At 37.9% G+C, this 18,760-nt stretch overlaps 1 protein-coding gene and 1 pseudogene across 3 annotated transcripts in view; one reads left to right on the top strand and one right to left on the bottom strand.

The window, feature by feature from the left end:
* The window catches only part of DIAPH3 (diaphanous related formin 3), a 535,934-nt gene that overhangs the window by 243,535 nt on the left and 273,639 nt on the right, over nt 1-18,760 (bottom strand). The window lies entirely within an intron of this gene.
* On the top strand, nt 13,508-14,443 carry LOC133049493 (large ribosomal subunit protein eL30-like; annotated as a pseudogene).

The following is an 18,760-nucleotide window of genomic DNA, read 5'->3' as shown; positions in this document are numbered from 1 at the left end:
TCATCGAATTCTCGCCATCTGTCTTAAAGGGCAAAAAGGAGGAAAAGTCTTCCGGGAGATATAATCTCCCATAATCTCATTATGGTTATGTTTTTCATGTATAATTTTATCTATTATTTCACGGGGGAGAAAAACAGAATCTATTTGACATTTTTACACCAACCACATTTAACACCATATCTGGTCCTCTTTATTCAGTCTCTTTACAAACACGGTATTTCAGGAGCAAACTTTTTCAAAACTTGTTGGGTTTTCCCCCACTTCTTGCCGGCAGCCTTGCGCAGGCGCATCTCGCAAGACATTTGAGAACACACTCCATATCTTTACTATTCTTCCCTAAAGCTGTAAGACCAATGAATCATTCATTTAACTTTCTAACATAAGTAACCTGATGACTGAAAGGCTACTAGTTTGAGTCTTAATTTACTTATCAATACTGCTTTAAACCTTTACTTTAGACACTTTCTAAATACATAATTATAAGGAATAATGGGACAGTGTTTCTGGAAAGTTAAATGACTCTTGCAAGGTCACAGGGCCAGAGGGCATGAGTCTAGAGCTAACTTGCTGCCAACTAAGTGTGCAAGACACTCAGAGCATCATAACACAAAAATTAACAACTGTAACTTAAAAGCCATCTGATACTCAAACTACTACTACCGTATTTTCCTATGGACAAGAGCAGACTTTAATTTCCCCGTAGCAGTTATTAGATAAAACACTACGGAGACGAGAGCCCCTGCGGTGAGCTCTGCCTGCTACTCTTCACATTCCTTTCTTTCCTTCTGGGTATACCCAACTACCCTAAATGTTTCCAGATCCACTTTTATTGTCCCCTGATACTGCACTTGCCACTCACATTTTCATACTAGTTAATTCTTCCACTCCCTGTAAGACAGGTGTGAGAAGCAAGGAGAAGGGGAAAAAAACAAGTGGATCTTTGTGAAAGACAAGACTAGAAAAAACGACACAGGGATGGGAGGAAAGTGCCATCTGAGAAGGAAGAAGGTCTACCACAGACTAAGACCCTTCGGAAAGGGTTTAGAACTTGATTTTCCTAAGCAAACTATATGAAAAGTATCTTCCTTTTACTGTTTAGCTGTCCAATATTTTCATGATCTCCAGAATCCTCAGAATAAAAAAAAAAAGTTCATTGCACTTCAGGAAAGGCATCAAAAACATAGCTATTCAAGTGCCTTATTCCTGGATAGTGCTCAGATTATCAAGACTGTTCTTTTAAATAAATGTGCCCTTATGATAATAAAACTCATAAGCTAAAATTATTTTTTAAACTATACAACAGCAAGGTACATATGGCATTTTTTTTACATTTTGCCATAGGAGCAAGATAAAGCCAAGAGTTACACAAAAAATATTAAAAGGATAAAATGTATATTCCTTCAGCTAGTCAAGAAATAGACAATTGCTATAGACATCAGATATGCTTTCTCTTTTTGTACAAATGCTTATCAATTCTGGACCACTAAGGATTTCACAGCAGGTCCAAATGAGCTCTGCAGATACTCAGGATCTGCAAGTTGTGAAGTTAGAGAGAGAGAGGCTTCTTATTTAATTTGGCAGTCTTAGCAAAACCTTCTTCACACATAAGTTTCATATCTGATGAATTAAAAAGCTGGCATAACACCCAGAACCATTCTGGTGTCTTAAATTCATTCACGTCTGCTTCCAGACAATCCGCACGCTAACACAGAAAACCAATGTTTTCATTGCTATCACTATAACTAAGTTTTGCCTGTTCTTGAAATTTATATAAATGAAACTTTCAGTAAACACTTTTTGTATCTGATTTTTTTCACTCAATAAAATGACTTCGAGATTTGCATACACGTAGTATGACTGAGTATTAAAGACCTCCGGGTGAAATCATGCAGGATTTAGGGTGATCCCTGAATCTAATGCCATGCCATTTTAAGGGAAAGGAGAGAGAAAGACATGCACAGGAGAAGTCAACGTGAAGAATGTGAAGAAGGAGCAAAGAATGGCAAGTTGTTGCAAGTCAAGAAATACCAAAGGCTACCAGGTGCTAGGAGAGAGGTAAAATACAGATTCTTCCTCAGAGTCTCCAGAAGGAACCAACCCTTCCAAAAGCGTCATGCGGGACCAAAGGTCTCCAGGAGTGTGACAAAATAAATGTTGCCTCAGGCCACGGAGACTGTGGACCTCTGCTGTGGCAGCCCAGGGACACTCACACAGGATACTATGAAAACTCTGGTCTGAGTCTTTTCATTTCTATTAAATATCTAAAAGGGAGAGTGTAAATGTATACTTAACCCAACAAAAATTGTCAACCTTTTTACAAAGTGGTTAATACCACTTATGCCTCGTTTGCCAATGTTAGACTGTATTCTGGAAGCTTTTATTTTATATTTTCATATATAGGTCTACACTCCACCCTTCATTAACTAGTCTGTATGGTATGATGAGGGCTTCCCAGGTGGCACTGGTGGTGGTTTAGTCGCTAAGTCACTGGTGGTGGTTTAGGATGCAACTTTATGTAGTTGCCATTTCCTTTTAATGCAGGAGATGTTAAGAGATGCAAGCTCAAGCTCTGGGCCACAAAGATCCCCTGGAGGAGGCCATGGCAGCCCACTCCAGTATTCATGCCTGGAGAATCCCATGGACAGAGGAGCCTGGTGGGCTCCACTCCATAGGGTTGCAGAGAGTTGGTAACGACTGAAGCGACTTAGCATGCACACATGGTATGATGAAGGACTTTTCACAGCATCATTTGGTACAAAGAAGTTCCTTTCTCTACTCATTAGCCTTCAAGACTTTTGTTGAAAATCAATTGATGGTATCTTTGTGAGTCTTTAAACTCTAAACTTTTAAGAAAAATGTTTATATATACTTAAGCGAAAACATTATTGTCTTGATAAAAAATCAGTACTCTAGGTCCTCCAAATTTGTCTTTCTCAAAATTGATTTTGTCCATTCCAAGTCCTTTGCATGCCATATGAATTTTTGTAAAATCTTGTCAGTTGCTATTATAAGACCTGCTGGGACTGGTTGAGACTGTATGTATTAGGAATCTATAGATCATTTGAGAGAAAAACGTAATCTTAATGAATTTAGTCTTCCACTCTAGAAGCATGGTATATATATCACCATTTATTTACAACTTCTGTAAGTTCTCTCAGCAATAACTTGGTAGTTGTAGTATAGAAAATCTGCACATGTTCAGTGAAATGCATCTTTATGTACTTTACACTTTTGATGCGACTATAAATAGTACTATTTTTAATTTGTTTTCCAATATATTATTGCTTATATAGAAAAATACAACTGATTTTCATATAGTGACTATTTTGTGACCTTCTAAGATTCCTATAGATTCCTTATGTATTCACATATATAATAAGTTCACTTACATCGTTTCCAACATACCAGCCTTTTATCTCATTTTCTTATTACACAAGTTAGAATATATATTATAATACAGAAAAGTGATAAGGATAGATTTCCTTGTCTGTTTTCCAAATTATATTATACAATGACAATGAATTTAATCTTTGGCAACTAAGCATGAGGACAGTCCCATGTTTTCCACAGATGTCCTTCATCAGGTTGAGAAAGTTTTCTTCTATTTTTACTTGCTAGGAGTTCTTACATATCACAAACAGGATAGAATGCTGTCAAATGCTTTTATTTTGTATATAGATAATTGTATGATTTTTCTCATTTTTTTGTAATATGGTCAACTACATTAATTAATTTTCAAATGTTAAACCAACCTTGTACAAATTGGTAACAATACACTCTCCTTTTTATGCACTGCACTACTTGATACAAAAATATCTTATTGACAATTTTTTCATGTATGTTTATATATGATATGGGTCTGTAGTAAGATTATTTTCTGTAATAGTTTCCCTTCTTTGATTACTGACTGACATTTGAGAATTTAGTTTTATTTTTTTCATGCTTTCATTTTCATGAATTTCAAAATAATTTCTTCTTTGACCCACAAACAATTTAATATTATGTTATCCAACTTTGAAACAGTGAGAGATGTTCTATTATTGTTTTTGTCCAATTTAATTCCATTTAGACAGAAAGCATACTCTATAAGATTTCAATCTTTGGAAAATTACTGAGACTTATTTTATGTTTCCATATGGTCTACACCTTGGTGAATGTTCCATGTGTATTTGAAAAGAATGTATATTTTGCAGTTACATGTGAAATTTTCTATAAATACCAATTAGAACAATATGGTTGATAGAACAGTCTTGCTTTTTCAAATATTTACTGTCTTCTTTTTTGATATACTTTTACTAGAATTAAATGAAAGAGGGGCATTAAAACCTCATTATGATTGGGAAGCTATCTATTTCTCCATTTCATTCTACAGGTTTTGTTTCATGAATTTTAATGCTCTTTATTAGGTGCATACATATTTAAGATGATTGTTTCTTGTAAATTACTCCTTGCATCCTTGTGTAATGCCACTATCTCTTAACAGATAATCTGTCCTGAAATACGCATTCCCTGAAATACACACAGCGATGCTACTTTTCTTACTGCTGATTATGTGTTTGTGTTTGTCCTTTCTGCCCTTTACATCTCCATTCTCCTTTCCTGCTTTTGTGTTTATCAAGCAATTTTTAGTACTCCATTTTTTTTTCTTGATTTTTCGTGGTTCCTCTAGGATGCAACTTTATGTAGTCTATTGAGAGTGACTGTTAAGTCAGTATCATACTTTTTTACGGTTTTCGTTTCCTGACTCCCCCCTCCAGCACTTCAGTCACACCTCAGACTCTGATTCATTCCACGTGTGTCATAATGTTACAGCAGTCCAACTCCATTCATCCCACCCGACCATTCAGGCAACTGCCAGCACATCTTCTGCTTCTATATACAGACAAACACTATCCTGCAACGTCACTTTTTAATTATTAGGTTTCTGTTAAGTAAATTATGAGAACAAAAAAAGCACAGTTCATTTATTATTTCACATGGTATTGATTTCTTTTTGTGGATACCAGTTTTCATCTAGTATCATTTTCATTTGGTCTGCAGGACAACTTTACCTTTTCTTGTAGGACAGCTGTGACAGGCACAAACTCTCCGCTTTTTAAAGTGTATTCATTTTACCCAATTTTGGAAGGGTATCTACTAAGTAGAGAATCTTTAGTTTATAGAGTTTTATTTATTTCAACATTTTAAATACACCCTTCTGTTGACTTCTGCTTTTGATTATTTCTAGAAAATCAGCTATATCCATCTCCTTATTTTCTCATATGTTTCCTTCCGTCTCAAATTACTTTCTCGTCTTTGTCTTTAAGCAGTTTGACTAGAATGTGCCTTTTTCTTTATATTTATCCTGAGTGTGGTTTACTGAGATTCTTGAACCATAAGTTTATTTTTTCCTCTCAATTTGACATTTCTTTGCCCTTATTTCTTCAAATATTTTGCCAGCCACAATCTCACTCTCTGTCCTTTGGGGACTACAATTACAGGTGTTTTAGATTGTCTATTTCCAATATACTTAACCTACATATTGAATATTTTAATTCAGTTACTGAACTTTTCAGTTTTTCTTTCCTTTCATTCTCAAAGATAATTTCCTTTAGTTCGTTAAACATATTTATAATATCCATATTAACGTCTTTACATTTGAAATCTAAAATCTGGGCCCTCTTGTTGATTTGACTACTTTTTCCTTTGACAATACATTCTATATTATTAACTTTGAAAGTGAAAGTGAAAGTCGCTCAGTCCTGTCCAACTCTTTGGGACCCCATGGACTATACAGTTCATGGAATTCTCTAGGCTAGAATACTGGAGTGGGTAGCCTTTCCCTTCTCCAGTCAATCTTCCCGACCCAGGAATCGAACCAAGGTCTCCTGCATTGCAGGCAGATTCTTTACCAGCTGAGCCACAACTTCTTAATTAAATAATAAAATGCCATAACAACTCCTGAAGTATAATACTACTTTGAAGACTGTTCCTTCTTGACTTAGCAGGCAAATCGATCATTGGGTCATCACCTTTAAGTTTCTCCATAGGCTTATTTATAGTCTTAACAGGTTTAGGCTCACATTCTGTGGAAAGCGGGAGGCGTTTCCTTGGCCCCTCTAACTTGTTAGGACTCATCCTTCCCAGAAAAGACTGTAGTCTTAATTTTGTTAAGGTCAGCCTAGTGTAAGTACTCCTTTAGGATGCTGGCCATGTTTCCTAAGGTACAACCTTACTAGTTGTTTGAGTGAATGCCAAGTATGTTAGTGGGAGTTATCTCTACACTGGCAGGGCCAGAACTCCAACGGCTCCTAGCAACGATGGACCCCTGCTATCTCTGTTCTAAACTCGCTGTGCAGCAGGTGCCATGTGGCAAATCTTGCTCCGCATGTGCACAGCCCAGCCTCCAGGGAGACCACCACAGATTTCCAAAAATTTGTTCCTAAGTATTTTATTCTTTTATTACTGTAAATGGAATTTTAAAATGCTTTTATTACAAGTTTAGTTTTAAAAATACAAAAAACTCTTTACCTAGATTAACCGAATGTTTCCATTTTGTATCATTTGCATCATCATATTTTCTGTCGTCCTTTTCATATATATGTATACTAAAGGAAATATATATATGTTCATATATTATAATAATATAATACATAATATTTAGCTAAGGTGATGTCCATCAGTTTTTCAATGTAAAGTTACAATACTTTCTTATATAATGTTATTTATAGGAAGATGATTTAAGACTATATAAGTAGTATGTATACAATCTATTTTCATCAAATGGTCACCTTTGTGTTAAAGGGGACAGCCATTAAATATAGAATATTGGTTATAGTATTCACTCTACTAAAAATGTACGTTTATAGAGCTTTTCAGATGGCTTCGAGAATAATATATAAAATAAACATGTCAATATCTACTGCAATTACACCTTAAGCCACCAGCACAATAAAATTGCCCAACTCGGGGACTTTCCTGGTGGTCCAGTGGTTGAGAATCCACTTTCCGATGCAGAGGATGTGGGTTCGATCTCTGGTCAGGGAACTAGGATCCCACATGGCTCAGAGCAGCTCAGTCCGTGCCCCTCAACCAGAGAGAAGCCTGCACACCGCAACTAAGACCCAACACAGTTATAAATAAATAATTTATTTAAAAAAATAAAAATAAAAAAAAAATAAAATTGCCCAACTCTATAGTAACTTAGTTCCAGAAGTCCAGTCTCCCATTTTCCATTATGTTTCCAAAACAGTCTTAGAAGATAGCATCTAGACCTATATAATGAGATTTGCAGAATACAGAAAATGATTCTCAGGCACTAGATGATACTCAAATCTAAAAATCAACCTTAAAACAATGTTGTCTGTAAAGTGATGACTCATAAGAGACCTTTTTGCTTATAACTACAAAATGCTTTAGACTTTCTTTCAAATGAATGATTCATGGCTAGTAATTAGTATGTGACTATAATGATGTTTTGTTTTTGCAAATGAAACACATTAAGCAGATTGTGCCATAAAATTTCAATACTACATAGATGGTCTAACAAGAAAGCATCATGATTCTATACCAAAAAACAACCATAATTCCTATTATGGACTCAAATGCCCCACTTTTTAGTTGTCTATTTAGAAGATTTAAAATACCAAAGTAGAAAAAGTAGAAACTTGACAAAATTCCCCAAAATTAATTTTAAATTCAACAACTCAATAATTTAAGCTCCTCCACAAACATACTAAGTAATTTATCATTAACTCAAGTCAATCTTTAAATATTAAAAATAAATTTGCTCCAGTGATGAAGCATACAGAAACCAGGGCTAAAAGCAACTTCAAGTACAGGGGGAACCTACAGCTAACACACGAGAGTGATTGCCACCATTAAAAAAAAGGAGGCTGTCCTTCAGCATCATAAAAGTATGGTTCATAGCTGAGCTGCACTAGTTACTAGATGGATGAACAAGCTGCCTCAGCAATGAAATGTTAATGACTATTTCTGGGAGTTATATGAGAGACAGATATAACTACTCATTCATTTATATATCAAATTATTTATTGCATATTTATTATGTGCCAAAGAATCACACTGAACATAAGATGACAGGAACCCGGTCCAAATGGATGTACTAAAGTAAAGAGATAAAGAAAGGGAAAGAAAAGGAGAAACAATAATATAAATAGGTAAGATCATTTTAGGTAAGGATAATTGCTCATGAATATGCAGGATAACATAGAGAATGGAGGGATACATCAGGATGATAGGTCCTACCACAGGGAAGGGGTATCTGGGCTGAGGCAGAGCGAGCAGCCGGGGTAAAGCAAACCTGAGCAGTGAACAGAAAATGAATGCAGCTGAAACACAGTAGACAAGAAGGGAGTGGTGAAATCTGAAAGTCGCTCAGTTGTGTCCAACTCTTCATGACCCCATGGACCTCAAGCCTGCAAGGCTCCTCTGATGGTGGGATTCTCCAAGCAAGAACACTGGAGTGGGTACCATTCCTTTCTCCAGAGGATCTTCCCAACCCAGGGATGGAACCTGGGTCTCCTGCATTGGCTAAAAAATAGATACTAGATCATTTTACAAATTGAAATGGATTTAGAAATCATTAGAACAATCAGAGAGAAATTCCCCTTCTGGCCAAAAATGGAAAAACAGAGACTGCATTTATCTCCCTTCCCCTCCACACCCAGAGGCAACAGTTTTCAGACACTGATACTGACTGAGAAAGGGGAAAGAGGTGCATTCCATGACTGCTCCAGCTTGCTGTCTGAAAAGGAACCCAGTGGAGCCAGGAGGTGTCATGACTGAGACAGAGGTAAGAGCTGGAATGCCAATGCAGCTGAGTTCTCAGGACAGGGTACCAGCTAGTAAACGGTGACACAGACAGAAAGCTCCAGAGTTCTCAAGAGGCTCCCGCTTATGTCTTTAGCCGCAGTGTACACCACATGCATGCGAGAAAACTACTCAAGGCTGAGGAAAGATCAGTCAAAAGCACTGGAGGTAACCGTGCCCAACTCTCAGATAAAGATCGGAACAGTACTTGCTCTCAAGGGGCAAAATGGAAAAAACTTGTAATTCATGGGATATTGAATGAGACAGGAAAGTTTAAACTTACCACAATTCATATGCTTGACAAGGCTGAGAAAAGATTAACGATTTTAAGCAGAGAAATGAAAAATATTTTTTTTTTAAATACCTGCACTGAATTTCGACAATAGAAAGCTTTGCTATCTGAGCTAACTGAATAGGAAAAACATCAAATAGCATAAAAGAAAAGATTAGTGAACTGAAATATATGTGCAAAATGAAAAAAGAGGGAAGAAATAAAAGGGCATCAATGAGCTGTGAAACAACTGTGAGAAGCCGACATGTATGTAATAATATAAGATATATGCAACTGAAGTTTCAGAAATAGAGGAGAGAAGCTACAGAAAAGATATTTGACAAACACAATGGCTAAAAAAATTTCAACTTTAAAGAGAACTACAAACCCAGTATCCACAGATCCAACTCAGTGAAACCCAAGGACAAAAATATGAAGAAAACTATATATACCCAAACTACATCACAATCAAATTAATCAAGCGAAGGAGAAATCTTTAAAACAACCAGAGAAGAAGAGAAACATGTACGGCGGAACAAAGTTATGAGTGATGGCAAATTCCCCGCCCCAATAATTCAAACAAGATGACAGTGTAGTAACATGTTTAAAACTCTGAAAGGAAAAATGATCAACTTGGAATTCCATACCGATGGAAATACTTCAAAATGAAGGTTAGAAAAGACTTCCACAGACATAGAAAAAGTGAAAGAATTCATTAGCATTGGAAGAAATGTTATGGCAATTTTTCATGTGCAAGAAAGATGATTCCAGATGGAAGTCAAGATTGACACAACAGAGTGAAGAATGCTGGAGTGTGCAGATTAAAAAGACAACTGCTTTGTTGAAAGTAAAAATCAGAACATGTTAAGAGTTTTAAATGTAACCCAAGGTAAGATGTGTGGTAACAAATGCACAAACCCCCAACGGGAGTATATTATCGTGAAGCTTCATACCACACGAAGAGTGATATCATATCATTTGAAGGAAGTTAAAAATGTATCATGTAAACCCTAATGCAACCACAAACAAAACAAAAAGTAGTAATAAACCAACCAACAGAAAGATAAAGTCATTAAAATACTCAATCCAAGAGTAAAATAATACCAAAGAATAGATGAGAAAAATAGAAAATAAATAACAAAATGTGAGATTCAAATCCCACTATATTAACAGCCACATTAAAACAAAAGGACCACTCTAGTTAAAAAGGCAAAATCATTACACTGGACTTGAAACAAAAATGCAATATTCAACATATATGCTGCCTATAACAACAATAGGTTAAAATGAAAAGGACAAAAAATGGCTTCATTAACATAACAAGGTAAATTTCACACCATTACAGTATTTTAAGCTGAGAAGTGACATAATCACATTCATTTTTATAATAAAAGATCTTTTAGCTGCTATGTGCAAAAGGACAGAATGTTCCACACGTGAGGTATAGGACCTGAAATACAACAGGTTATCAACAAATGGAAACTACAAAAAAATATACAGTTGTGACAGGCTGACTCAGCATTTATCACCCTTGAGAATCTCTTATATCTCAAGAACATTATTCTAAAATGAATACCCACAATTTATTCCTCTTTATATTTGTCTTCCTATTGCCATTCATTCACAGTTAAGCTCACTCACTCAGTCGTGCCCGACTCTCTGCGACCCCATGAATCGCAGCACGCCAGGCCTCCCTGTCCATCACAAACTCCCGGAGTTTACTCAAACTCATGTCCATTGAGTCGGTGATGCCATCCAGCCATCTCATCCTCTGTCATCCCCTTCTCCTCCTGCCCCCAATCCCTCCCCGCATCAGGGTCTTTTCCAATGAGTCAACTCTTCGCATCAGGTGGCCAAAGTATTGGAGTTTCAGCTTCAGCATCAGTCCTTCCAATGAACACCCCGGACTGATTTCCTTTAGGATGGACTGGTTGGATCTCCTTGCAGTCCAAGGGACTCTCAAGAGTCTTCTACAACCCCACAGTTCAAAAGCATCAATTTTTCAGCACTCAGCTTTCTTCACAGTCCAACTCTCACATCCACACATGACTACTGGAAAAACCATAGCCTTGACTAGACAGACCTTTGTTGGCAAAGCAATGTATCTGCTTTTAATATGCTGTCTAGGTTGGTCATAACTTTTCTTCCAAGGAGCAAGTGTCTTTTAATTTCAAGGCCACAGTCACCATCTGCAGTAATTTTGGAACCCAAAAAATTAAAGTCTGCCACTGTTTCCCCATCTATTTGCCATGAAGTGATGGGACCAGATGCCATATCTTAGTTTTCTGAATGTTCAGATTTAAGCCAACTTAATCACTCTCCCTTTCACTTTCATCAAGAGGCTCTTTAGTTCTTCTTCACTTTCTGCCATAAGTGTGGTGTCATCTGCATATCTGAAGTTAGTGATATTTCTCCCGGCAATCTTGAGTCCAGCTTGTGCTTCCTCCAACCCAGCGTTTCTCATGATGTACTCTGCATAGAAGTTAAATAAACAGGGTGACAATATACAGCCTTGACTTACTCCATTCCTGATCTGGAACCAGTCTGTTGGTCCATGTCCAGTTCTAACTGTTGCTTCCTGACCTGCATACAGGTTTCTCAGGAGGCAGGTCAGGAGGTCTGATATACCCATCTCTTGAAGAATTTTCCAGAGCTTTTTATGGTCCACACAGTCAAAGGCTTTGGCATAGTCAACGGTGGATGTAGATGTTTATCTGGAACTCTCTTGCTTTTTCGATGATCCAACGAATGTAGGCAATTTGATCTCTTGTTCCTCTGCCTTTTCTAAAACCAGCTTGAACATCCAGAAGCTCACAGTTCACGTGCTGTTGAAGCCTGGCTTAGAGAATTTTGAGCATTACTTTACTAGCATGTGAGTTGAGTGCAATTGTGTGGTACTTTGAGCATTCTTTGACATTGCCTTTCTCCAGGACTGGAATGAAAACTGACCTTTTCTAGTCCTGTGGCCACTGCTGAGTTTTCCACATTTGCTGGCATATTGAGTGCAGCACTTTCACAGCATCATCTTTTAGGATTTGAAATAGCTCAACTGGAATTCCATCACCTCCATTAGCTTTATTCATAGTGATGCTTCCTAAGGTCCAATTGATGTCACATTCCAGGATGTCTGGCTCTAGGCAAGTGATCATACCATTGAGACTATCTGGGTTGTGAAGATCTGTTTTGTACAGTTCTTCTGTGTATTCTTGCCACCTCTTCTTAATATCTTCTGCTTCTAATAAGACCATACCATTTCTGTCCTTGATTGTGCCCATCTTTGCATGAAATGGTCCTTGGTATCTTTCTAGACATTTCTTGAAGAGATGTCTAGTCTTTCCCATTCTGTTGTTCTCCTCTCTTTCTTTGCATTGATCACTGAGGAAGGCTTTCTTATCTCTCCTTGCTGTTCTTTGGAACTCTGCATTCAAATGGATGTATCTTTCTTTTTCTCCTTTGCCTTTCACGTCTATTCACAGCTATTTCTAAGGCCTCATTTGACACCATTTTGCCTTCTTGGACTTCCCTGGTAGCTCAGATGGTAAAAGCATCTGCCTACATTGCAGGGGACCTAGGTTCAATTCCTGGGCTGGGAAGATCCCCTGGAGAAGGAATTGGCAACCCACTCTAGTACTCTTGCCTGGAAAATCCCGTGGATGGAGGGAGGAGTCAGCTAGGCTACAGTCCATGGGGTCGCAAAGAGTCAAACACGACTGAGCGATTTCACTTTCTTTTTCTTTCTTGCCTTTCTGCATTTCTTTTCCTTGGGGATGGTCTTGATCACTGCCTCCTGTACAATGTCACGAACCTCCATCCATAGTTCTTCAGGCACTTTATGAGATCTAGTCACTTGAATCTATTTGTCACCTCCACTGTATAATCGTAAGGTATTTGATTTATGTCATACCTGAATGGTCTAGTGGTTTTCCCTACTTTCTCAATTTAAGTCTGAATTTGGCAATAAGGAGTTCATGATCTGAACCACAGTCAGCTCCTGTTCTTATTTTTCCTGACCGTATAGAGCTTCTCCATCTTTGGCTGCAAAGAATATAATCAATCTGATTTCAGTACTGACCATCTGGTGATGTCCATGTGTAGAGTCTTCTCTTGTGTTGTTGGAAGAGGGTGTTTGCTATGACCAGTGCATAAAGCACCTTAGGCATGGCAATCTTAGGTATGCCTGACTTTCAGAATTTCAGTTAACAAAAGAGGGATTCTGAGAAGTCTTTAAAATATCATAATCAAGATGCTAACATTCAAGAGCCACTTTGGTGAAATCCTATAAATTCCCAATTGGTTAACATTACATGTTCAAGATTAATCAGTGTTCTAGGTAAAGGTCAGTCACAGAGTAAAATGGCAAATCGGAGCTGGACATCAAAAAATAGAACTCAGCCTCTTGGATGTAATGGCAGCTAGCTGACCCTTTTGTCTCTACCTCCAGAAGCTGACCTCACTGATAAACACTGAAGTCTGGGGTGCACTTCAGGGAGGCAGGGTCAGGGTAGTGAGGGTAAGAGAAAGTGACACAGGAGAAACTATGCTATAGATTCGTTTATTCAGAAGTAATAACAGAAGTCTCTCACTACCTGGCTATCTTGGCGGCTGCTCTTTGTTGGGGGCATCCCACACCTAAGGCAGGAAGATGGTGGCCACAAAGAAGATGAGAAAGTCACTGGAGTCTATCAAATTTAGGCTCCAACTGGTTATGAAAAGTGGAAAGTACATGCTGGGGTACAAGTAGCCTCTGAAAATGATCAGACAAAGGCCGGCTTTGAGGAAATCTGAAATACAGTACTATGGCATGTTGGCCAAAACTGGTGTCCATCATTACAGTGGCAATAGCACTGAACTGGGCAGAGCATGTGGAGAACACTAGAGAGTATGCACATTGGCTCTCACAGATCCAGGTGACTCTGCTATCATCAGACACACGCCAGACCAGACGGGTGAAAAGTAAACCATGTACAATTTTTCTTCAATAAAACTGGCCAGATTTTGTTTTTTTTTAAAAGTAATATAGAGGGCCTTTTCCTATAACATTTACTAAGTCATATTTTAAAATAATAACTCTCCCTAAAATACTCTTAAATGGCTGATTTAACTATTTTTCCTATGCCATTTTATAAATTTTTGCTCTTTCTCTAATGCCAGAATATTAATGGCAAAGGTGTTTCTGCATTTATTCCAAACAGAAACCCATTAAAAATGACACCTGTTTCTTAGTATTGATTGTTTGCAGTTTTTATTCTGTTTCTACATCAGGAAAAATAAATTCATTCAGGGGCTTCTAAAAATAAATCAGTGGCGTTTAAGAAATTCATTCAGTGTTTGGGATCATGTTTCAGCTCAAGCCATTGATTTGGTGGGTGTGCTGTGGGAGCATTCACATCAAACCGCTGAGACACCTTTTTCCGGGGCTGCTCGGCCCTTCAGCAGTGAAGCACGTCTGTTGCTCCGTCTGCAGACACCAGAGGGCCGGGTCTGTGACGTGCTTCCCGGCAGCGCGGGCGGACTAGGTGCGTGCTGGCTAAGGTGCACCAAGACACAGGCCAGGCTGAAGGCAGCGTTCAGACCAGGGCCACAACTAAGTAAGGGTTAGGCCACAGTGAAGACCCATGATTAGAAAAAATTGGTGGAAACCTCAATTTGGGGGTGGTTAAAGTTGGTTGGGGGAGTAGTCTTCAACTGGCAAGAGAGGTAATTACTAAAACCAACAGTAGATAGGAATAGAGACAGTTCCAGAGATTATAAAAATCCACTAAGAAATTAAAGGCTAAGAATAAGAAAAGCAAAACTAGGCAAAAAAACACAAAAAAATACGTAAAGTAATAGAATGAGAACAGAATAGCAAACAGACAACTAAGCAATAAAGGAAAGGCCTGTCATGAAGCTAACCAAACTAGCTTCCTCTTAGTTATATTCAAAATATAGAATGCCTCAAAAAATTCTGGCTCAGAAATTAGGAAAAGCATATAAAGACAGTGTCAAGGAAACTCATAATACAAAGCCAGCAGAACCTTAAATCCTTTCAGAGTACACTGGCATTCAACTGATCAGAATGACTGAGGTGCTTCACTGTGGCTAGCAGTTCCATGGGGAGCTACTTACAAAATAAACACTGATAAAGCAGGACTGAAAGACTGCTTGCCCACAGCATAACATTTCAACACTGTCACGTCTTCCACAGGGAGAGACACACCATGTGACGCCAGTGAACAAAACATCAACAGGACACTAGTCTAGTCAGTTTCAAAACAAAGCCACAAACCACGAGAACTCAAACATACTAAAATTTAGACTAAATTGAATAACAACATTAATGTCAGCCAATGGTGATCAATAATGGAAGTCAATAAGTGATACAGCACACACACACACACACAGAGAATTAAATTTTTATAGCAGATGGGAATTTGGACAAAAGTAAAAGTCAAATGATTTGGCACTAGTGACACTAGTGTAAGAAAGTTAATGTTAGCTTTTCACTGAAGAGGAGAAAAGCTACTTTGTTCCCTATCAGTCCTTAAATAAATATGTCACCTTGGATATAAAATTGGCATTCTTGGTAAAGAATGAACAATAGCACTAATAATGGATAATAGCTGAGTTGCAGGACAGGAAACTTGACCCAATGTTAGAGAAAAGAAAACAATTGCATTTATCCTCTCAAAAAAGCCGAGTATGGTGTGGAAGATAAGGATGTCTAGTGAAATATACAATTCAATACAAAATAAAAATATAAGCAAAGAGGGGAAAGAACAAATAGACAGCAACAAAAATTTTTTTTAACCAGACAAGTACTATAAAGAACCAGATAAATACAGAACTGAAACTTCACCACAAACACTCCATGCCAGGAGCCACAGTGAAAACTAGGTTGAGTAAAACGTAAGCGTTTGAGATTCTGAGAATCTAAAGGAGTTTCCAAAGGCTCTTACTCTGGGCCTCAAAGCACCAGTTCCTTGCCAAACCGGGGACAGAAAAAGAGGGGAAGGCTTCTCAAGCAAAGTGAGTAGTCAGAGAGTAATAAGCCAGACGAGGCGGTTGACATTCCAGCTCCTTAAGAAAGAAGAGCATTTATTTCCCTCCCATATGGGCTCTGAGTTTCTAAAGATAAAAAAGGTTAGTTTCTGCAAAGAAAAGCAGAGGCGGGACTAGTTCAAGCAAAACTGCAATGCAGGCTAAAGACTACCTTGAAAAACTTTCCCTTTGCATTCATTTGCCTTTTCCTACCTCTTGTATACATATAAGACTGTGCCAATAGATCAAGAGTCTTGTATCTAGAAGCAAAGAAGTAGAAACAATATACAATATAGAAATGTGGAGTCAGAAATCTTGAGTTTGAATCCTTCTTTTCTGTTTGTGAGGTGTGGGATTTCTTGGTTAAATCACATATTCTAAATGAGTTTCAGTTCTTATAAGCCTAAGGGACTGTTGTCTCAGAAGGACAGATGCATCAGATACATGTATATAAATACACCTTGTGAACTGTACATCACTCGCCTAGTGGCTCAGATGGTTAAGAATCTGCCTACAATGTGGGAGACCTGTGTCCTGCCTGTAGATCGGGAAGATCCCCTGGAGCAGGGAATGGCTACCCACTGCAGTATTCTTACCTGGAGAATTCCATGGGCAGAAAAGCCTGGTGGGCTATAATCCACGGGTTGCAGAGAGTGAGACACGAGTGAGCAACTACAACTTTCATTTTCAAATCAAGTACTATAACTGTCATGTACTTACCTGAGTGTCCTATAGTTGCTAATTTGATACAATACATATGTCATTGACCTGAAACTCCAAAATTAATCTCCCTCTTTGTTCCTATTATCCACACTCTCATCTTCTAAGTGTAACAAGTCTCAGATGCTACATAAAAAAAATGATCAGACTAAACTAATGTACAGTAAGGTTTTAATCTCCTCCCACTTCCCTACTGCATGACGCGATTTACAAGCAGAGGCTAACCTGCTGCTTTATAATACATGAGACAGTCAAAATGAATTTGGAGTATTTTCTGTTCTTGAGCACACTTTCTATAATAACTATCAAGCTATTACTGTATGCAACTGGATGATTTTAATTTCAGGAGATTCCTAAGGTTAAGATCCTAAGATTCCTAAGGCTAAGATCCTCAGAGAGTTAGAGGTAGAAAGCTTTTAGCTCGTATTTCTGGCTCCAACACATGTAACTAATATGAGATGTTCATCCTAATCCGTTTCTCAGTAATTTCAACTGTCCCCTTGAAAACTGTTCCCATGAATAGAATATAAATACTCCAGCACCATAACTCATCATGAGACCTGGAAGTCATGATGGCTGATCATAACTGAGATGGCTCATGAGTCAGTACTAGCCTTTATGCTATATTCCTAACCGATGCCCTTTGCCGCTTAGTGACATTAAATTGTGTATGTTTAAAAGTTAAAGTACAAAAAGACTGGGAGCTCTAAAAAAAAAAAGTCAAGAGTTATTAGAAATCAATTGGAGAGTGAACAAAGCCCTTGAGAAAGAGGAAGGTATGAAAAGAGAGCAGAGTGAAGACTCTGAGCAAGATGCTCACTTAAGTGTAAGAAGGGGTAGAAAAGAGCCAGGGCAGGCGTCAGTAAAGCAGCACCAGGGAGGGAGAGGAGAGAACAAGAGAGCAGACGGAGCTGAGCCTGTGAGTTGCTGATGCGGGTCAGGCGCACACAAGATGAGAGACAAAGGATGTGTGCTGGGTCTGAAACCATGTGGCTGTGCACACCCTAAGAGAGAAATTCTGAAGACAGTGATGCGGGCAAAAGTACAACACAAAACATGATAGAAAATAACAGGGTGAGAGAGAAAATTCTAAATGTAAAGTAGGAACCAGCTTTAGAGAAAGAAAGTAGGTCCTGAGCTGGATCATTACAGAGGAAAAGAAAAACATTCAAAATAAATGTATAAGAAGGATAACAGCATCTAACAGAATTGAGCACTCACTATTGACTCCAAACCTGCACACATTCCTTTAAATCTTGCTACAATCTACTGAGATAGGCCCTAAATTCACACACATTTTATAAAGGGAATTAAACCGAGGGGTATTAATAAGCTTACCCAAGATTTCAAAGCTAGTAAATGGTAAACTAAGAATTCAAACCCAGGTCTGTCTAATTAGACTAGAAATGCAATGAAGGATATTTGCAGGAATCTCAAATACCAAGATGAAGTTGTTTTAACCCAGATTTGTGTTTCAGTGCTAGGAACATGCTGCATTCAAGCCTCAGTAAGATAAGCACTAAATGATTATAGTTTTACAGTATCTAAAATTAACTATCAAGCATCATAGGCTAAGTTACTTATTCATCTATCAGATATCTATTATGCTTATTACATGCCAGGTATTGTTCAAGACACTAGAAATTCTCTAACATATGTCTAAGAGAATGAGTCACGTTGTGACCATGGCCATTCTTATGATAAACTAAGACAGGTTAATGGACAGAATACAATACAGTAAATGCGAAGGTAATGAGTGCTTGGGAGAAAAATAAAGCAGGGAAAAGGAAAAGAAGTGCCATGAGCAACTGGGCATGCAATTTCAAACAGGGTGCTCAGAAAACACCTTCAAAAGTTGACTGAGGAAGAAATATCAAAAGGATATGAGGCAACAAGCCATTTGGATCTATACAGAAAATAAGTCCAAGGAGACTATAC

This window comes from Dama dama, chromosome 30 (assembly GCF_033118175.1).
Source record: "Dama dama isolate Ldn47 chromosome 30, ASM3311817v1, whole genome shotgun sequence".
NCBI classification, from domain to species: Eukaryota; Metazoa; Chordata; class Mammalia; order Artiodactyla; family Cervidae; genus Dama; species Dama dama.
Note: the sequence above shows the minus strand (reverse complement) of the source record. Positions and strands in the feature narration are given on the sequence as shown.